This window comes from Bison bison, unplaced genomic scaffold (assembly GCF_000754665.1).
Source record: "Bison bison bison isolate TAMUID 2011002044 unplaced genomic scaffold, Bison_UMD1.0 scf7180017864384, whole genome shotgun sequence".
NCBI lineage: Eukaryota > Metazoa > Chordata > Mammalia > Artiodactyla > Bovidae > Bison > Bison bison.
Window position 1 is genome coordinate 12327395 of NW_011494956.1, and position 22855 is coordinate 12350249.

Here is a 22855-nt window from a genome sequence, read left to right on the forward strand (position 1 = left end):
CCTAACGGAGATCAGTCCTGCATGTTCATTGGAAGGACTGATGTTGAAGGTGAAACTCCAATACTTTGGCCACTTGATTCGAAGAGCTGACACATTCGAAAAGACCCTGATGCTGGGAAAGATTGAGGGCAGGAGGATAAGGGGACAACAGAGGATGAGACTGTTGGATGGTATCACTGACCTGATGGACATGGGTTTGGGTGGACTCTGGGAGTTGGTGATGGACAAGAAGGCGTGGCGTGCTGCGGTTTATGGGGTGCAAAGAGTTGGACATGACTGAGCAACTGAACTGACTGACTGGACTGACTGCTACAAATTATAAAATTTGATTTTACCTAGTATTGGAGAGGACATGTTCATATGCTGCTGGTGAATTGGTAAGGTGATCCAGTTGAAGGCACTTGGGCATTTTTGATAGATGAGAATTTGGATGCCCTGTGACCCACCAGTTTCCCACTTTGCATATCCCAAAGACAGTCTTGTAAAAATATACCTGGCGACTTGAATAGTAATGTTGATAAAAGCAAAAAAGTAAGGCATACATATGTTTGTCAACAGAATACATAAATAGATTGTGGCATATTTATATTATGGAATACCATATAAGGCAGTGAAAATGTAACATGGATAAAACATAGAAAAATATTACGTGAAAAAATTCACATCCCCAAATATTTCATTCAGCATACCAGTTTATCAAGCTGAAAAAATGATGATGGGTTGGGGGAGGACACATACCTAAACAAAATACTATTTAAGGACATATGCATATGTGACAGTGTTATATTTTAAAAAATGATGGGATAATACATAATTAGGATAAAGGTTAGGAGGACAGAAGCACTTAGATTATGTTATTGGTGTTCTTATGTGACGTGGTGATTTACAATTTACTGTGTTCGTTTTATGCTTGCTTACATTCATCTTTCCATATATTTTGTGTGTGTCAAAGATTACATTAAAGAAGTAAGGGGAAAGCTACTCGTGGTTAACCACTTATGACGTAGATGGAGGGGTGGCTTGGGAAGTAGAAAGATAACTAGTATATTACAGAAAAGAGGTTTCAAGAAGTAGGAGGTGATCTACATAAGAGATCAGATAGGTGAATAGGATATGAACTTAATTCTCTTTCAGCTCTAACATTTTGTTAAATATTGTGGTTTATGTGTTTTCTTTGTTTTTCCCATATTTAAAATTACGGAGTTATAAGCAATTACGGAGTTATAAGCAATTATGTTATATAAGTGATATTATTATTTCTAATTTAGTCCATTTAGGTATTAATATTTTTTATCTTTACCCTTTTTTCTGTAGTGTATCTTCTAATCTGAAAAAGTCTTCCATGAAAACTTCACTTTCAAAAAAACAAGTAATACTGTCTATTTTTCTAAAACACTGAAATGGGAGCTCTTATTTCAAGGTAAGTATGAGTTTTACATCTTTATCAATTATTTTTTCAGTAGTTAAATATAGAAGGAAGATCTGAATATTGGTTACATTTTAAAATCATTTGGTTCTTCTAGGGTGGACATAGGAAGGAAATTGTAAGCTTTGTTTTAAGATTGATACTTAGGATTATGTTTACCACATATTTTAACACAGCTTCATGAAGGAGAGAGGAGGGGTCAGTGGTATTTAAAGATTTTTAGAGAGGTTAATTAAAAACTGAGAGCTTTTCGAATTTAGCAGTTAAGAGGTCATTGCTGGATGGTTAGAGGCCATTTTCCGTCTATGATTGTTGCTAAAAGTAAGTTTGCAGTAAATAGTGAAGAGAAGTTGAAAAAGTGAACATTTTACCTCTTAAGTGATTTATTAAACCAGTATATGGTATGTACTTAGTATGTAGCAATCATTTCTCTAAGCACTGTAGTTATAGTGTATAACTATTAACATACATATATTATATATATGTATGTATAAACCAATATATATCTTGGTTCAAGCTTCTTATAAAGAATTTAATGCCCAAATATTTCCCTCCAGCTTTATTTAGATATAATTGACAGACAACATTGTGTATTTGCTGAACTATTTTTATGCCTTTTTTTTTTTACTGTTTTGTGTGTTGATTTACATGGTCTACCCTAGTTATACCATTAACAGGGTCCAGATATTCCGTGCCTGGGTATAACTTGTTTGTTATACGGGGCTCGTAGTCTAGCAGGCAAGTTAGGTGTTTAACAGCACTCATCACTGTGATAAGTGCTGCTAAGTCACTTCAGTCGTGTCCGACTCTGTGCGACCCCATAGACAGCAGCCCACCAGGCTCCCCCGTCCCCGGGATTCTCCAGGCAAGAACACTGGAGTGGGTTGCCATTTCCTCCTCCAATGCATGAAAGTGAAAAGTGAAAGTGAAGTCACTCAGTCGTGTCCGACTCTTAGCGACCCCATGGACTGCAGCCCACCAGGCTCCTCCGTCCATGGGATTTTCCAGGCAAGAGCACTGGAGTGGGTTGCCATTGCCTTCTCTGTGATAAGTGCTACAAAAGTGAAATAATGATTACCTGAGTTGGGGGTGGGAGTGGATGTTGGTGGTTTGTGAGTTCATTGAGCAGTATAGATTTAAAAGGCAAGTTTGACAGGGCATATGGAAGAGAGAAATCATGTATATGAATGTAGGATTTTGAGTAGCATAAGAAAAGTAAGGAAACCACAAAGAAAGACTGGTTATTATGGGGCAAGCAGATGGGACTGTAACATGAATTCTGTTAGACCTATTTTGATTTTGGAAGTACAGGTAGAACTTTCAGTGTTTCTCCCTAAATGTGGAAATACGAGACTAAAATTTAGAAAAATGATAATTTAGGGCCCAAAGATACAAACTTTGGAGTAATTCACATGGAGCTTAAGCTGTGGAAGTAGGTAACATTTCTAGTATCCTAGCAGAGAGAAAAAGGTAAAGCACAGAACTTTTAGAAATGCTTATTGTAAATATTGGTGTTAAAAAGAATCAATAAAGGAAGAATAAGAAAAGTATGAAGAAGGATGAGATGCTTAGAAAGATTATGGATTTTAATACCCTAGAAGGGCATTAAGATTAATTAAATTCAATAATCTATCTAAGGTATAAACATAACCTAATAATTAATAACTATTAGGTTAATTGTATAATAAAGTAACATAGTAATTAGTATGAGATTCTTGATCTGCGAGAACAGATTGAATAGACCAAGATGAGTTATAAGAGGTTAAGCAAATGGTTTTACAAAATACAAAGAAGCATGAAGAATAAAATAGAATGTTTTTCAAGAAGTTTGTGCAGGAAATAAGACAGCAATCATTGGGAAAGTTAGCCACGTGGAAGATATTTTAGCATTTTGTGTGTGTGTGTGCGCGCGCATGTTCAGTCATGTCCAACTCTCTGACCCCATGGACTGTACAGGCTCCTCTGTCCATTTTCCAGGTAGAATTTTCCAGGTAGAAACACTGGAGTGAGTTGCTATTTTCTACTCCAGGAGATAAGTTTAATACAATAACACAGATTTTTTTTAATACCACAGGAAAGAAGGAAGTGTAGAAAAAGGTGAATTGGATACATGGAGGGCTTGTAATTCCTGATGGATAAATTTATTTGGATTTTATTTTATTTTAAAAATATTTATTTATTTGGCTATGTTGAGTCCTAGGTGTGGCACACAAGGCCTTTCGTTGTGGCACACAGACATTCTCTACTTGGGGAGCGTGGGCCCCAGAGCATGGGGGTTTCAGTAGAGGCGCACACGGCTCTCAAGTTGTGGTATGGGCTCTGGAGTGTATAGACGCAGTAGTTGTGGCTCACAGATTCAGCTGCTCCCTGAACAGGAATTGAACCTGTGTCCCTTGCATTGCAAGATAGATTCTTAACCACCGGACCACCAGGGAAGTCTCTGTTTAAATTGTAAAATGTGCATAACAAAATTGATCATTTGACTATTATTATTTTCATTTGGTATGGTAAGTTAACATTTGCTATATATGAATTAGGTATGCTTCTTCATGTGTACAAAGCATCTGAATGTTCAGTTTCATCTGTACAGTCATTGCTCACTTTTCTTTACTTAGAGCAGATACAGAGACTGAGAAATATTGAAAGAATTAATTGTTTCATTTCATATTGTCAAGGGTCCCTTCTCTTGCTGTTGCTTCTATCTATAAATTGAGAAAGAGTACTCCCTTTTTAAAAACTTTAATAAAAAGGAGATTTCCAAACCGCATTGTGATTGACTAAGAGATGGTGTCAGAGTACAGAAGTAACAAAAAGGTCTTAAAGACCTTTTCCTGGGAATTTCCTGGCAGTCCAGTGGTTAGGACTCTGAGCTTTCATTTCTATGGGCCCATTTCTAGTTGGAAGTCCTAGTCATAGTAATTGGTCTTTCACTCAGGTATGTCTAGCTGTTTGTGACTCCGTGGACTACAGCCTGTCAGGCTCCTTTGTCCATGGGATTTTCCAGGCAAGAATACTGGAGTGGGTTGCCATTCCTTCTCCAGGGGAACTTCCTGACACAGGGATCGAACCTGGGCCTCCCACATTATAGGCAGATGCTTTACTGTCTGAGCCACAAGGGAAGCCCATTCCTATTTTTACCTTTTTACACTGTTCATGGGGTCCTCAAGGCAGGAATGTTGTAGTGGTTTGCCATTCCCTTCTCCAGTGGGGCAAGTTTTCAGATAAATGAGCTTAAATAAATGTTAAGCCATCCACAGCTCTATATGACTTTATTGTTCTTACTTTATCATCATATTTCATCCTATCAACACCTTCTCTCTAAAATGGAAGTTATCCACATTTTATAGATGAAGGGATCCTTAAACTTGGGATATGTACAAATATGGGCATTTGGAAAGAGCTCAACATGTTCTTCCTAAACATTGGCCATTTTAACTGTTTTTAAGTGTACAATTTCCTGACATAAATATAGTCATGGTATTGTGCACCCATCAGCACTATCCATCTCCACAACTTATTGTATCACCCCCAAACCCAGATAACTCTTATTCTGTGAAGTTGTCTGTCTCTGAGAATTTGCCTGTTCTGTTTAGGGCTTGTAAGTGCAATCATACAGTGTTTGTCCTTTCATGGTTGGTTTATTTCACTTAGCATAGGTGTCCTCAAGGTTCTTCTGTTTAGCATGTATCACAATGTCTCTTTTAAGGCTGAATAAATATTCCATTGTATGTATTAATATGTACCACATTTTGTTTTTCCACCCATCTATTGAGTCAAATTTGACTTGTTTCCACCTTTGGCTATTGTTAATAATACTGCTGTAAACAATGGTAGGAGGCCGTCTATGGGGTTGCACAGAGTCGGACACGACTGAAGTGACTTAGCAGCAGCAAACATGAGTATACAGATATCCATGTGACTGCTTGCATTTCATTCTTTTGGGTTATATACCAAGAAAAGTAGAATTGCTGGATTATATGGTGAAGTGAGGAGAAGGCAATGGCACCCCACTCCAGTACTCTTGGCCGGAAAATCCCATGGACGGAGGAGCCTGGTGGGCTGCAGTCCATGGGGTCGCTAGGAGTCGGACACGACTGAGCGACTTCACTTTCATTTTTCACTTTCATGCATTGGAGAAGGAAATGGCAACCCACTCCAGTGTTCTTGCCTGGAGAATCCTAGGAACAGGGGAGCCTGGTGGGCTGCCGTCTATAGGGTCGCGCAGAGTCAGACACGACTGAAGCGACTTAGCAGCAGCAGCGTGGTGAAGTGAAGTGAAGTGAAAGTTGCTCAGTTGTGTTCGACTCTTTGTGACCCCATGGACTATACAGTCCATGGAATTGTCCAGGCCAGAATACTAAGAGTGGGTAGTCTTTCCTTTCTCCAGGTGATTTTCCCAACCCAGGAATCGAGCCTAGGTCTCTTGCATTGGGGTCAAATTCTTTACCAGCTAAGCCACAAGGGAAGCCCTGGATCATATGGTAATTCTATTTAAATATTTTAGGAACTACCATATTCTTTCAGTGTTTGTACCATTTTTCATTCCCACCAGAAATATACAAGGGTTTACAGTTTCTTCACATCTTTGTCTGGTTTATAGTGTGTTTTTGATTTTGAGCAGTAGAACATTTTAAGTATATTTCCTTAAAAGAAGGTTTATCATAGATTGTTTTCTAGTAGTCTTAGAAGGAACACAAATCTTCATGCTCTGTTGCCAGGTCAGAACTGGTAAAGAAAGTTGTCACCTGCTGCTGCTGCTGCTGCTGCTGCTGAGTCGCTTCAGTCGTGTCAGACTCTGTGCGACCTCATAGATGGCAGCCCACCAGGCTCCCCTGTCCCTGGGATTCTCCAGGCAAGAACACCTAGTTATTAATAAATTTTAGTGAGAGATCCTCACAAAAATGAAAATTATGGGGCTTTGAAAAGAATGCATTGCCCAAAACTTATTCTGTGTAATCTGACTGTGATGTTTACTGTACTAAGGACCTTTACTTGGCTTAAGAGAAAGCTATGTGTTTTAATTTCTGAGTAGGAATAACTATGATCTCCAAGGATTGGACAGGATGATTAAATGAGTTAGAATGCTTCCCCTCCCCCAACAGATGTATTTGGAAATTGGAAATTTTATAAGGAGGTGGAGAGATTTTCATTGTGTTGTTGACTGACACATTGTCTGTTTAATAGTTGGGAAAGACATTCTTTGTTTAGATGGATAGAAGACCAATCAAAGTTATTAATAAGCAAAAAAAAAGTGCTGATGGGATTATAGTTTCTGCAGAGAGGTTTTCAAAACTTTGTACCTTGTTTGCGGTTGTCATTAAGATTTGGAAATATTGAAATAGATCATATTCATTGGCTTCAATATTGTTATAATTTTGCATTTCCTAGGTAAATCTTATGTTTTAACTGCATCATATGGTAATAATAAACTTGAAAAAGTTTATTTTAGAAACTGCTTATCATGTTTTGTGAACATTATGAATAAACTGAATGGTTTAAACTTGTATTCTACTTTTTACTAGTTCCTCTTCTCCCAGTTCATTGCCTCAGGATTCTTTTTGTTTAACATGCACTGGATGTTTATGCATTAGAAAAATGTTCATAAAGATTATATTGTTGAGTGTCTACTGTTTCTGGTTCTTTGATAACATGCTTTTTGCTTTAACTCAGAAAATAACTGTGGTTAGATTGTCATATAGTCTGCCACAGACAGTAAGGATATTGTGATAGAAATTCTGCTCTCTGCGTAGCATGACCTTTCAAAACTGTTTTCTTTGCTGCAAGCATCTCACTTAGCCTTTTGACTGCCACATGACAGAGGAAGTAGTATATATAAAGCGATATAAATGACTGCCTTGTTCTTGTTTATGTTGAGGATGAACTAGTTTTATGCATTATACATAGAGTACATTTTAAGTGTAAGTTTAAAAAAAAATTCTTATTAGAGTAGACTTGATTTGCAATACAGTGTTGTGTTAGTTTCAGGTGTACAATAAAATGAATCAATTATACATATATCCACTCTTGTTGTTGTTTTTTTTTTTAAACATTCTTTTCCCATATGGGCCATCACATACTACTGAGTAGATAGGTTTTTATTAGTTACCTATTTTACGCAAAATATTTTATATAGGTATACAGGTAACTAATGAAGTAGTATGTATATGTCAATCTTAATCTCCCAATTTATCCCTCCCTCTTAGGTGTAAGTTTTAAAAGAAAATAATAGTAAATTATAATAGTAAAAATTGAAATGGGAAATCATTTATGTTACTTTGAAGAAAGGTCTAACTTTTGTTTTCAGAGTTTTAAGAATTATTAATTAATGGAGGTTATAATATACAGGTGATGACTACAGATCTACTCTTTTTTGTGGCAAAGATTTTAAAACAGCTTTGGAATTGTCTTTCTCTTGTTCTTGAAGATTCTTTTTTAGAATGTGAAAGGGTCTAGGGAACCTGAGAAAGCACCAAATTGATTTTAAACTTTAATCTTATTTTCCACTAGTAGCTTAGCTCTGTAATATAAGTATTTATTTATTCATCATTTAGGAAATAGTTACTGAGGTCCTGTATCAGACATGGTGGACAAAGAACTGCAAAGATGACAGAACATGTCTCTGTCATTCAGGAATTCACTATTTAGATTTCAGCAAAAGAGTAGAGCTGAGCAGGATCACAACTCCTTGCTGCAGATGCTAATGTCACTTCCCTCCTGGAATCTAGAGATAAAGACAAAGCTGGTGAGGAGTAGTAGTTAGGGCCATGATGATAGTTAGGATTCTTAGGTAGGAATAATGCTGGAAAGGAAGCAACTGCTGGAGATAGAAAAAATCTAGAGCTTGGGTTTGATTATCATTAACCCTGAGGTCATAGGCACAGTAAAATGCGGAATGGGTTCCCATCAAATGGATTCTTCAGGGTAGGTGCTGCTGAGGAGCTTTACATCTGTTATTGCTGTTAATCCATAAAAAGAGTGTGAAATTTAGCATCTATGCGGAATAGCACATGAGAACCTAAATTTATAATTTAAAGAATGATGAAAAGTGAACAACTCTGCATAACAGCCAGATGAATCATAGGTGTTTTCTTCTATCAGTCTCCCTTCCTCTCCCCAAGCTCTTCTTTACTGAATTTTTGTTATTTTCTTTCTTTTCTTTATAATCTTACTCTCTATCTCTGAATGATATAAGGCTTTGAGTAAATGGAATCATATTGTATATATTCTTTTTTATTTCTCTGAATATTATTTATACGATTCATTTATGGTACTATGTATAGCTTTAGTAATTTCCTATATTTTAAAATGTATAATTTATTGAACCATTCTGTTCTTTGAAATTTTAGTTGGTTTGGTTGCTCTAGGTGTTTATTGTTGCGCGTGGGCTTTCTCTAGCTGCAGTGAGTAGGGGCAGCTCTTCACTGCAGCGTGAAGGCTTCTCATTGGGGCAGCTTCTCTAGTTGAGGACCACAGGCTGTAGGTGTGCAGGCTTTAGTAGTTGTGGCCTACGGGCTCTAGAGCACATGTTCAGTAGTTGTGGCAAACAGGCTTGGTTACTACGCAGCATGTGGAATCTTCCTGGGGCAAGGATCAAACCTGTGTCCCCTGCATTGGCAGGTGGACCCTCATCCACTGTGCCACCAGGGAAGTCCTGATCCATTCTATCAATGCACATTTAGTTTGTGTCTGCTGCTGCTGCTAAGTCACTTCAGTCGTGTCCGACTCTGTGTGACCCCAGAGACGGCAGCCCACCAGGCTCCCCCATACCTGGGATTCTCCAGGCAAGAACACTGGAGTGGGTTGCCATTTCCTTCTCCAGTGCAGGAAAGTGCAAAGTGAAAGTGAAGTCACTCACTTGTGTTCGACTCTAGTTTTTGGATATTATGAAAAATTTTGCATTCCACACCCGTGTACATGTGACAACTTGGATAAGAGGTTTCCTGGCATGGATGCCTAGTAAAGGAATTTTTGATGCCAAAATTCTTGGAAGAGGTTGAATCAGTTTACTGTCCCTCCAGATCTATGAAATGGTATCTCATTGTGGTTTAATTCACTTTCCTTGGTGACTAATGATATTTATGGTACATACTCCTGATATGCTAATGGGACTTTTGGCTCCTGTGAAAATTTCTGTTTAATTATTTTGCCCATTTTTCTATTGGGTTTGTGTTATTTGTATATTCATTTTCTCACTGTGATGTATAAAAATTGTTTATTTGATCAATTTTTATTCACTTGCTTAACATTCATCATTGAGTCTCCTGTTGTTTTTTGCATAAAAATAGTACCTTAATGTGGCCTATCGGAATGTGGATTTGGCCAGCCGCTCCACTACCATTCTGAGTTTCCCTGGTGGCTCAGATGGTAAAGCGTCTGCCTGCAATGCAGGAGACCGGGGTTCGATCCCTGGGTTGGGAAGATCTCCTGGAGAAGGACATGGCAACCCACTCCAGTATTGTTGCCTGGAGAATCCCAGGGATGGGGGAGCCTGGTGGGCTGCCATCTATGGGGTCGCACAGAGTCGGACACGACTGATGTGACTTAGCAGTAGCAGCAGGCCTTTACATATGTTCTTTTTCATTTTGGCTAGCCAATTTCCTCTCTTCAAGACTGTTCAAATATGCCTTTCTCTTGGAAACTACTCTTGGCTCTACCTGCCTCAAATTCATGTACTTTGTGTCTGTATACTTAGGAAAAATATGGTCATTTTAATCAGATGATTAGTCAAGAGGAGAAAGAAAGCTGTCAACATGTCCATTTTTACCAGGGGATTAAAAAGTGTATGTGCAGAGTGATAAACAAGGATGAAAGCTAAATGATGAATGATTTTGGAACATCACAATGGTAGCCTCATCGGTGTCCCCCACTCCTCTTCATAGTTCTGTTTTCTATTTGAATGGAGAAGGGTGATTCAAAAAACACAGTGGTAGAGTACACAGCATTGGACTGAATGTAACTGAGAGAGCACATGTGGGTTTTTTTTTTTTTTAATAAATTGAAACAGTTGATGTACAATATTATGTTAGTTTCAGGTGGACTGCATATGATTTGATACATGCATACATTAGGAAAAGGGCTTCCCTGGTGGTAAGGAATCCACCTGCTATACAGGAGACTAGGTTTGACCCGTGGCTTGGGAAAGATCCCTCAGAGAAGGGAATGGCTACCCATTCCAGTATTCTTGCTTGGAGAATCACATGAACAGAGGAACCTGGCAGGCTACAGTGTATAGGGTTGGACAGAGTTGGACATGCCTGAAGCGACTTAGCACACACACATATATTATGAAATGATCACCACGATTGGTCTAGTTCCCATCTATCCCTATACAAAGCTATTACAACTTATTATTGACCCTATTCCTTATGTTGTGTATTAGATACTTGTGGCTATTTTTTTAAAAATTATATAACTGGAGCTTTGCATGTTTTACTTCCCTTCACCTGTTTTGCTCACTCCTCACCCCTCTCTCTTGTGGCAAGAGCCTGTTTGTTCTCTACCTGTGAATCTGTTTTCATTTTGTTTATTTAATTTTTACACTCCACATGTGAGTGAGATGATGCATTTGTCTTTTTCTGTCTGACTTATTTTATTTAGCATAATACCCTCTAGATCCATCTGTGTTGTAAAAAATGGCAAGATCGCCTTCCCCCTTTATGGCTAAGTAATATTCCATTATAGATACAGATATTACATCTTTATCCAGTTGTCTATTGATGGACGCTTAGGTTGTTTCCATATCTTGACTGTTGTAAGTAATGCTGCAGTGGACATTGGAGTGCATATATGTTTCTGAATTCGAGTTTTGGTTTGTTCTAGGCAAATGCCCAGAAGTGAAATTGCTGGAAGTTCTATTTTTAACTTTTTGAGGAACCTCTGTACTGTTTTTCAATAATGGCTGCTCCAGTATAGTCCCACCAACAGTGCACAAGGGTTTCCTTTTTTCCACGTCCTTGCCAACACTTGTTACTTGGTTTTTTGACAGCAGCCATTCTGACAGGTGGAGGTGGTATCTCATTATTGTTTTGGTGTACATTTCTCTGATGGTTAGTGATGTTGAGCATCTTTTCAGTGTATCTGTTGGCCATCAGAATGTCTTTGGAAAAATGTCTATTCAGGTTCTCTGCCCATTTTGTAATTGGGCTGTTTGTTTTTTGATGTTAAGTTGTATGAGTTTATGGTTTGGATGTTAACCCCTTAATGGATATTGTTTTCAGATATTTTTTCTGATTCGGTGGGTTGCCTTTTCATTTTGTTGATACTTTGCTTTGCTGTGCAGGAAAAGTTTGATGTAATCCCACTTGTTTATTTTTGGTTTTGCTCCCTTTGTTTGAGGAGACATACCCCGCAAATATTGCTAAGGCCAATGTCAAAGAGTGTGCATCCTGTGTTTTCTTGTACAAGTTTTATGGTTTCAGACATTTAAGTCTTTAATCAACATTATGAATTAATTTTTGTATTCTGTATGAGAAAGTAATTCAGTTTGATTCTTTTTCATGTAGCTGTCCAGTTTTTTGAACACCATCTATTGAAGAGGCTGTCTTTTCTTCATTGTTTGTTCTTACCTCCGCCTCCTTTGTCATAGATTAGTTGACATATAAGTGTGAATTCATTTCTGAGTTCTCTATTAGGTTCCTTTGATCTGTGTGTCTGTTTTTGTGCTAGTACCATACTGTTTTGTTCTGTGTTTTGGCCACGTGGCATGGCTAGTGGGATCTTAATTCCCTGACTAGGGTTTGAATCTGGAACCTTGGCAGTAAAAGCACAGAGTCCTAACCACTTTTTCAAAAATATGTGTTTATTTGGCTGCACTGGGTCTTAGTTGCAGCATCCAAGATCTTTAGTTGCAGCATGAAGGGGCTATGAAAACTATACACAGAAGCATTTTGTTATTCATTGTTGGATAGGTTATGAGGAAAATTGGTTGACAGGGAAGTTTTATTTGTTTGTTTTAATTAAGAACTTCTTTTGGTAGTTTTATTAATTCGTTTTTGACTTTCCTGGCTCTTTGTTGCTGTGTGGGCTTTTCTCTAGTTGTGATGAGCAGGGGCATCTCTAGTTGCAGTGTGTGGGCTTCTTAATTTGGTGGCTTCCCTTGTTGGAGAGCACAGGCTCTGGGGTGCGCGGGCTTCAGTAGTTGGGGCTCTTGGGCTCTAGAGCACAGGCTTAATAGTTGTGGTGCATAGGCTTAGTTCCTCTGCAGCATGTGCTATTTTCCTGGACCAGGGATCAAACCCATATCTCTTGCACTGGCAGGTGGACCACTGAGCCACCAGGGAAGCCCAAGGAAAAGTTTTAAAACAGACAAATTCTTGCATAGACCAAACTTAGACCAGTGTGGAGAAGGGTAATCCTGAAATGGTTTGGGAGAAATGCTAGCTTTTTAGGATTCTCATTTAATTTTTACATCCTACAATTTAATGTTGAAAATGACAGCAGATGGAAATAACTAAAAGGTTTGGCGCCTGTAACAGCGCTTTTTTCTACAGCTGTAAGCTATTTAAAATTCTTCTCGTGTTACTGTTTGCCATTCAGATGGCTTTCTGGCACTGAATCAGTTCCTAGATGCGAGGGCTGTTGGGTAGTTACTCACCGGCCTCCCTACACACTTGTACACTCTGGTTCATGACTCACCCTCACAGCACTTATATGTGGGTACCCTTTGCTATACAGTAATTTTTAATTGTTTGATGTCACTTGTTATAAACAAGTACCGTACTTGATTATGATTTCTCAAATCAAGATTTGTTGTCATGTAAAAAGAAAAGAAAACCCACCCTAGTTAATCTGTTGGTTCCATTGCTACAGGACTGAAAAACAGAAGCAGTAGTTGTCCAGACTGTGAAACTTTTGTCTGAAGTATGTATCCCATAATAGGTACAAAGTATATCCACTAAGCCAGGATTATAATATTTGCTTCACTTTGCAGTTTGTACTATTATGTAAACTGAGTAAAATGCAAAGAAAGGGTTACCACAGAGTTGTGCTGAGAGATGAGGGAGGCAGTTGCTATTTGGATGGAATATCTATGGAGTCTCTGGGATGCTGGCAGTGTTCTAATTCTTGATATAGATGGTGTTTTTTAAATAGTAATTTGTAAAGTACTTTTCTGTTTATGTATTATTTTAAGCAAAAACATATTTTGAAATAGAAAGTACTTGTACATCATGTTGGAGAATTCCATTAGCTGTATCTTTAATGGTTGGAGAAGATCCCCATATATTAGCAATTGGTAATGAGTCTTTGTCCGATTGATTTGATATATTTAGAAAAATAATCACATGTACTCTGAATCATGGTAATGGTCCACCAGTGACTGAAGCAAGGTTAATGGTTAGTTCTTGTGCCACTGGGCTTCCCTGGTGGCTCAGAGGGTAAAGCGTCTGCCTGCAGTGCAGGAGACCTGGGTTCAATCCCTGGGTCACGAAGATCCCCTGAAGAAGGAAATGGCAACCCACTCCAGTATTCTTGCCGGGAGAATCCCATGGACAAAGGAGCCTGGTGGGCTACAGTCCACCGGGTCACAAAGAGTCGGACACAACTGAGCGACTTCACTTTCTTTCACTTTCTTGTGCCCCTAATACTATTCATTGGAAGTAGAAGAGAAGGGACAGGGTGAAGGGAGAACACTGTGAGGATGAAATACATCTTCTTGGTAATAAATATCCAATTAAAATAATTTTTTTCTTATTGGTAAGTATAATTGAACATTTAGATTAAAAGCCAGGAGAGCAGACTGAAATTAGGAACACTGGAAAAAATAAATAGCATTATTTAATAAAAAATGGAAATATTTCAGGACATCTCCTGCCTGGCAATTTGGGGGAATGCAGGTTTGATTCTTGTTCCAGGAACTGGGATCTTGCGTGAGCCCTCGAGCTCTCCACAGCTGAAAAATCTGTGTACCACCAGTAAAGATCCCCAGTGCTGTGACTAACACCCAACACAGCCAAAATAAATTTAAAAGTATTTAAAACAAAACAAAAAATTAAATATTTGAATGAAAAATGTTTAAATAATTTTAAATTGAGTATCTTAAGAAGCTAACAGTTTGCAATATTTTGGAAGAATGGAATGATGTGATTTTTATTTTTTTAAATTTTTGTAAGAAGATTAACATACTTTAGACCTGGTAATGTGCTGAACTAAATTTTTCATTAGCCCATTGATTGTGAAGAAATAATACCAATAATGTACTGTCCCCACTCCCCATGGGAGTACCATTGTATTGGATTAGGTTTCTAAATTTCTGTTGATACTTTTATCTGACAGAGTTGTTGGGAATGTGGGAGTTATTTAAAATTTTCTACTGCTGTTTAAATAAAGAGTGCTAATTTATATGGCTTGTTTCAAACCTTATTCAAATGTTCAGAGAATGTCAGTGGAAGGAGCAAATAAAAGTTAAGGTGAAAGTATGAATTGTGGAGTTACCCTGTGGTTTGATGATCCCCAGGCTTTTGAGATGCTTTGCATTGCTGTATGTGTATGCTTGGTCTTTGCAACCCATGGACTGTAGCCTGCCAGGCTCCTCTGTCCATGGAGTTTTCCAGGCAAGAATACTGGAGTGGGTTGCCATTTCTTTCTCCAGGGGGATCGTCCCAACCTAGGGATCTAAACTGTGTCTCTTGCATCTCTGACACTGGCAGGTGAATTCTATACCACTATGCTATACCCTGTGTCCTAAAGCATAGAATACTGCTTAGATTCTGCTGCTCTGTGTGATCTTCAAGATTGTACTTCTCAGACCTTAGGCCTCTGGGATTAGCTTTGACTATTTCTGATTTTGGAGAGGCCCAAATTCTTACCACATAAAAATTCTCAATAGAGAAAGATACCATACTAGTTAGAAATGAAGAACACTGACACTCCAAAATGGGCAGTGGGTGACAACAGTTGGTTTCATTTGATTTATTTTAAAAACAGAACATCTTTTATTTGAATGCTGAATACATTATATTAGTACACAGAGTATGCTGAAAATAGAATTTTTTAAAAAAACTTAATTTTGGTTGCGTTGGGTCTTAGTCACGGCACATAAGCTCAACTCAATAGTTGCATTGCACAGGTTTATCTCTAGTTGAGGCGCACAAACTCAGTAGCTCTGTACCACGTGGGATCTTAGTTCTCAGACCAGGGATTGAACCCACGTCTCCTCTTCTGTAAGACAGATTCTTAATTACTGGACCACCAAGGAAGTCCCAAGAAGGGAATTTTTTAAAGAAAAATTAACTTCAGTGATTCAATTAAAACAGACAAATATAATTCCTAATAATTTTTAATATAACATGAATGATAAGTAGATATGTCAGTATTTTGTGAAGTTCGCTTAGAGTGTTACATTATTCGATAAATTGTTGTTGTTCAGCCGTTCTTTGAGACCCCGTAGACTGCAGCATGCCAGATTTCCCTGTGCACCACCATCTCCTAGAGTTTGCTCAAACTCATGTTCAGTGAGTTGGTGATGCCATCCCACCATTTCATCCTCTGGGTCTTAGTTGTGGCTTGCGAGATCTTTATCTTTATCGTCACATGTGGCATCTAGTTCCAGGACAGGGGATCGAATCCTGGTCCATTGTATTGGCAGTGTGAAGTCTTTGCCTCTAGACTACCGTGGAAGTCCCAAATCCTTTCTTGAAAGTACCTTTCTAGTTTGTTTTGCAATATATATAAAGAATCTTAAAGAAGTTTATAATAAAGATTCTAAACCCTGTCAGAGCCAACCCCCCTTTTGGTAGCATGTTTTATTTATTAAAAAAAAAATGTATTTGGCTGCATCAGGTCTTGATTGCATCATGTGAGATCTTTCATTGAAGTCCGTGGGCTTAGCAGTTGTGGCACTCGGGCCTTCTAGTCATGGCACATGGGCTTATGCTCTGAGGCATGTGGGATCTTAGTTCCTCAACAGGGGATCAAAACTGTGTCCCCTGCATTGCAACGTGAATTCTTAACCATTGAACCATCAGGGAAGGCACTGTGGTATGTTTTATAATACTTATTTTCCTATATTAAAAAAGAAATTTATAGGTAATATCTGCTTACATACATTAAGAAAAATGTGATTTAATTAAAAGAAAGGTCATTTGTGATAAAAAATATTGTGCTATTTATGTGCTAAAAAACAGTGTGCTATTTACATGCTAAAGACACTCAGGTACAATTGTAGTAGACCACAGTGTTAGTTGCTCATCTTATACCCCCTTCCTCTCTCTTCCCCTCCCAGACTCTGGTTTTCCAGCCTAAATTTCTGTGCATTAGGTTGTACTCATGATTTTTTCCTTTTTGCAGTTAAACAGAATTCTAATTGTACTTACTGTATTCCTTTATATTTTACTCTATATATATCCATAAAGATTTCTAATATACACATTTGACAAACCAGTGTAAATAGCTGCTTAATATACCATCAGATAGGGGTATAACCATTGGTTTATTTGCAAGTTTGTCACTTGTGTATTTTGCTTTGTGTATGAAAATTCTTCTGAATTCAGGTTTTAAAACATAATTAATGAGTTAGTAGGTTTAAAAAATTTTCAAGACTCAATGCATATTTGCACATATTTCCTAAAAACTCTTTAGAATGCCTTTTTTTTTTTTTCTTCCCCAACCAAATGGAATTCAGGAGCTTGGTTTCCGACCAGGGTGGAACCTATGTCCTCTGCAGTGGAAGCTCAGATTCTTAGCTGCTGGACCTCCAGGGAAGCCCCCCAGCTTCTGTTTTTAGATGATAAATTTGAATATTTTATTTCAATACAAACGATAAGATTCAGTTCAGTTCAGTTCAGTCACTCAGTCGTGTCCGACTCTTTGCCACCCCATGAATCGCAGCACGCCAGGCCTCCCTGTCCATCACCAACTCCCAGAGTTCACTCAGACTCTCACGTCCATTGAGTCAGTGATGCCATCCAGCCATCTCATCCTCTGTCGTCCCCTTCTCCTCCTGCCCCCAATCCCTCCCAGCATCAGAGTCTTTTCCAATGAATCAACTCTTTGCATGAGGTGGCCAAAGTACTGGAGTTTTAGCTTTAGCATCATTTATTGAAATAACTGCTAAATGATTTAGCAATTATTCTTTAGTACTTTTTAGAACTACTTTAGAGAGATCTTTTACATGAAATGATAATGATTCAGATAAAATAACCGTCTTTAACAAATGGAGTGCTATACTCTTCAGTTTTTCAGTGTTCAGTATAATGGATACTTTATTGTAAGTCAGTCAATAAATAAGGCTGATAGACATGGGGGGACAGAAACCCAGATAAATCAAAATCCTGTCACTTGTCTGTGATTAGAACCTGCAGGTTTAGATAGTAAATGTGGTGTTATGATAAGTGCACTGCCACTTCCAGTTTTTTTTTTAATGATCATTAAATAAACTTGTCTTCTAGCTATATCCTATAATAGTAAAGAAATAAATATTAAGTAAATGCTATTCCATTTAATATTTTTTAAAATTCCCTTTCAGTCACTACCAAATTTTTTCCCCATGATTTTCTAAGAAGTTTTTGTCTGAACTTCTTGTTCATCTGTATGAGGTCTTGTTCATCTGTATGTTGGTTTCTGCTTATCACTTTATTGAAAGAAGTAAAATCCAGTAGTTTTGCTGGCACATTGCTAGGGAAACTGAGAATGTTTAAACCCCTTCCTCTCTTTCTGCCAGTGAACAATTGACAGGATATGGGTTTGTAATTATAGTCTTAAGGGCTTCAGTTCAGTTCAGTCACTCAGTTGTGTCTGACTCTTTGCGACCTCATGGATTGCAGCACGCCAGGCCTCCCTGTCCATCACCAACTCCCGGAGTTCACTCAGACTCACGTCCATTAAGTCAGTGATGCCATCCAGCCATCTCATCCTCTGTCATCCCCCTTTTCCTCCTGCCCCCAATCCCTCCCAGCATCAGAGTCTTTTCCAGTGAATCAACTCTTTGCATGAGGTGGCCAAAGTACTGGAGTTTCAGCTTTAGCATCATTCCTTCCAAAGAAATCCCAGGGCTGATCTCCTTCAGAATGGACTGGTTGGATCTCCTTGCAGTCCAAGGGACTCTCAAGAGTCTTCTCCAGCACCGCAGTTCAAAAGCATCAATTCTTTGGCGCTCAGCTTTCTACACAGTCCAACTCTCACATCCATACGTGACCACTGGAAAAACCATAGCCTTGACTAGACAGATCTTTGTTGGCAAAGTAATGTCTCTGCTTTTGAATATGCTATCTAGGTTGGTCATAACTTTCCTTCCAAGGAGTAAGCGTATTTTAATTTCATGGCTGCAGTAATCATCTGCAGTGATTTTGGAGCCCCCAAAAATAAAGTCTGAGTCGAGCTAATTGTCACTGCTGAAGTTCCTTTGCTCTCTGATAGCTTCCTTGAAAAGTTGTTTTCATAAGTAGTCTCATGCTTGTCTTCAGCCTTTGATCATTTGCTTAATGCTCAAACTAAAGAGCCATACCTGACTGAGGTAGGGTCTTGTGCTTGCTGTGCCAGGGTAAGCCTGTGCTAGAGTAACCCTGTGAAGGGTTGTTGTGCTAGGGCAACCCTGTGAAAAACATTTTCTTTAAGGAAGGAGAGGGCATGCTTGGGAAAAAAAATCTGACTTTGGTCTTGGCTGTGTCTCTGTGTCGCCTAGGTAACTTAAGTAATTTCTCTGGGCCTTAGCTTCCTAATTTTTAAAACAGGAAGGGCCTGCCGCTCCTAAGGTACCGCCCAACCTGAAACCATGAGTTACTTCTCAGGTTGGACTCGTACGTGTGATGCTCCATATAAGATAAGGGTGACTTATTGGAATAGGAACCAGAACACATTTATTTTAATACAATTATGTAGCAGTAATTTTCTTCAGAGTATCTTTATAAAAGATTTATCTGATACCAGTTGGTTTGTTACCTTATTTGTTTTAGGTCAGATAAAGGACATACTATTTTTAATTTCAGCTCAGCACATTTTGAGAGTATACCCCCTCTCTCAGTACTTAGCTTAAAAGTATTGTGAAAGAAGCTCCTAAGTGCTGCAAGTTACCCTGTGATTTTAGGTAGACTACCCCATCAGTATGTTTACTAAGCGTCTTGAAAACTAAGAGCCACTTATACTCACCTTACATTCTTCTCATCAGATAAGGGGCTAAAGTCTTCTTGACTTAAGAGCTTCTTTTGCCTTCAAGAATTAGCTGAAAACAAAATAGAGAAGTATAAGATACACTATTGATTGACAAGTAGAAATGTATGAGAAATTTTATTCATTACTGTTCATTCAGTTCAGTTCAGTTCAGTTCAATCACTCAGTTGTGTCCGACTCTTTGTGACCCCATGGACCGCAGCACGCCAGGCCTCCTTGTCCATCACCAACTCCTGGTTTACCCAAACTCATGTCCATCGGGTTGGTGATGCCATCCAACCATCTCATCCTCTGTTGTCCCCTTTTTCTCCTGCCCTCAATCTTTCCCAGCATCAGAGGTGTTTTAAATGAGTCAGGTCTTCGCATCAGGTGGCCACAGTATTGGAGTTTCAGCTTCAGCATCAGTCCTTCCAATGAGCACCTGGGACTGATCTCCTTTAGGATGGACTGGTTGGATCTCCTTGCAGTCCAAGGGACCCTCAAGAGTCTTCTCCAGTACCACACTTCAAAAGCATCAATTCTTTGGCATTCAGCTTTCTTTATAGTTCAACTCTCACATCCATACATGACTACTGGAAAAACCATATCCTTGACTAGATGAAGCTTTGCTGATAAAGTAATGTCTCTGCTTTTGAATATGCTATCTAGGTTGGTCATAACTTTCCTTCCAAAGGGTAAGCGTCTTTTAATTTCATTGCTGCAGTCACCACCTGCAGTGATTTTGGAGCCCGAAAAAGTAAAGTCAGCCTCGGTTTCCACTGTTTCCCCATCTATTTGCCATGAAGTGATGGGACCAGATGCCATGATCTTAGTTTTCTTTTTTTTTTTTTAATATTTATTTACGTGGCTGCACTGGGTCTTAGCAGCAGCATATGGGATCTAGTTTCCTGACCAGGAAATGAACCTGGACCCCCTGCACTGAGAGCACAGAGTCCTAGCCACTGGACCACCAGGGAAGTCCCTGATCTTAGTTTTCTGAATGTTGAGCTTTAAGCCAACTTTTTCACTCTCCTCTTTCACTTTCATCAAGAGGCTTTTTAGTTCCTCTTCACTTTCTGCCATAAGGGTGGTGTCATCTGCATTTCTGGGGTTATTGATATTTCTCCCAGCAGACTTGATTCCAGCTTTTGCTTCTTCCAGCCCAGTGTTTCTCATGATGTACTCTGCATAGAAGTTAAATAAGCAGGGTGACAATATACAGCCTTGACGTACTTCTTTTCTTATTTGGAACCAGTCTGTTGTTCCATGTCCAATTCTAACTGTTGCTTCATGACCTGAATACAGGTTTCTCAAGAGGCAGGTCAGGTGGTCTGGTATTCCCATCTCTTTCAGAATTTTCCACAGTTTATTGTGATGCACACAGTCAAAGGCTTTGGCATATTCAATAAAGTAGAAATAGATGGTTTTCTGGAACTCTATTGCTTTTTCGACCATCCAGCGGATGTTGGCAATTTGACCTCTGGTTCCTCTGGCTTTTTAAAAACCAGCTTGAACATCTGGAAGTTCACGGTTCATGTATTGCTGAAGGCTGGCTTGGAGAATTTTGAGTGTTACTTTACTAGCGTGTGAGATGAGTGCAATTGTGCGGTAGTTTGAGCATTCTTTGGCATTGCCTTTCTTAGGTATTGGAATGAAAACTGACCTTCTCCAGTCCTGTGGCCAGTTTTGAGTTTTCCAAATTTGCTGACATTTTGAGTGCAGCACTTCACAGCATTTTCTTTTAGGATTTGAAATAGCTCAACTGGGATTCCATCACCTCCACTAGCTTTGTTTGTAGTGATGTTTCCTAAAGCCCACTTGGCTTCACATTCCAGGATGTCTGGCTCTAGGTGAGTGATCAGAGCATCGTGATTTACTGGGTTGTGAAGATCTTTTTTGTATAGTTCTTTTGTACAGACTAGATAAATTGTGGAGATCCCATTAATCCTTTGAGAAATAGTAGGAATTATTGTAGAGCAGTGATTCTCAAACTGGGCAGTGTGAAATGCCTCCTATAAGATGCTTCTGAAATTTGTGGACATTGATTTTGTTGTTTTAGTGATTGGGGGAGGTACTACTATTATGTAATGGTTAAAAGTCTTATTATTATCTGATCCTAGATCTGAACTTTATTTACATAAAGAAATAATACAAAGTATTTTTGCATGATTTTAGTACATTAATTTTGGAAAATAGAGATTTTAAAAATCTCTGGCATCATTGGCTTTTGTGGCATTTAATTAGTCTGCATTTGTAGTTGTCACATCCATGGTGATTGTATGTAGAGATTCAAACCTCTGACTACTCTATTGTGCACATAATGGTTATATCCAGTTTTCACATACTGAAATATAGATTTTTATTTTGTTTTATTTATTCTTTGTATTATAATTAGAAGATTAAATGAGTTTATTTTGAAATCAAGTATATATGCAGCCATGAAATTAAAAGACACTTACTCCTTGGAAGGAAAGTTATGACCAACCTAGATAGCATATTCAAAAGCAGAGACATTACTTTGCCAACAAAGGTCCGTCTAGTCAGGGCTGTGGTTTTCCTGTGGTCATGTATGGATGTGAGAGTTGGACTGTGAAGAAGGCTGAGCGCCGAGGAATTGATGCTTTTGAAGTGTGGTGTTGGAGAAGACTCTTGAGAGTCCCTTGGACTGCAAGGAGATCCAACCAGTCCATTCTGAAGGAGATCAGCCCTGGGATTTCTTTGGAAGGAATGATGCTGAAGCTGAAACTCCAGTACTTTGGCCACCTCATGCTAAGGGTTGAATCATTGGAAAAGACTCTGATGCTGGGAGGGATTCGGGGCAGGAGGAGAAGGGGACGACAGAGGATGAGATGGCTGGATGGCATCACTGACTCAATGGACGTGAGAGTCTGAGTGAACTCCGGGAGTTGGTGATGGACAGGGAGGCCTGGCGTGCTGCGATTCCTGGGGTTGCAAAGAGTCGCACACGACTGAGCAACTGAACTGACCTGAACTGAAATTATATTAATAATTTCATTTCAGGTTTTTAAAATATTTGTAAATTATTTAAAAAGTTCTGAACATGAGGACCGAAAACCATTCTCTTAGGTAGTATTCAGCTTGAAGTACTTTGAAAACCTTGAGAACTGGTTTAATAAAAGTACTTTTATTAAAGTGACACACAAGTACAGTGTTAGGCTGTAATTACATAGTGTCTTTATCTGGAATATTTACAAAGCGTGACAAGCATTCTAGCTCAGTTATTAGTAAATGATTAATATGAAAATATCAAGGTAGGAATTTATATACCTGAATGTAACTTTTCACTAGGGTTCACCTTCAGTGTCTGCAGAGGTTTGATTCCAGGAG

At 38.7% G+C, this 22855-nt stretch overlaps 1 protein-coding gene across 1 annotated transcript in view; it reads left to right on the forward strand.

Annotated features, from left to right (window-relative positions):
• Positions 1-973: 973 nt before the first annotated feature.
• The window catches only part of PIK3CB (phosphatidylinositol-4,5-bisphosphate 3-kinase, catalytic subunit beta), a 130562-nt gene continuing 108680 nt past the window's right edge, over positions 974-22855 (forward strand). Inside the window, exon 1 of the mRNA XM_010858211.1 lies at positions 974-1420. The gene's annotated coding sequence lies outside the window, so the exon portion shown is untranslated. The remainder of the gene's footprint in view (positions 1421-22855) is intronic.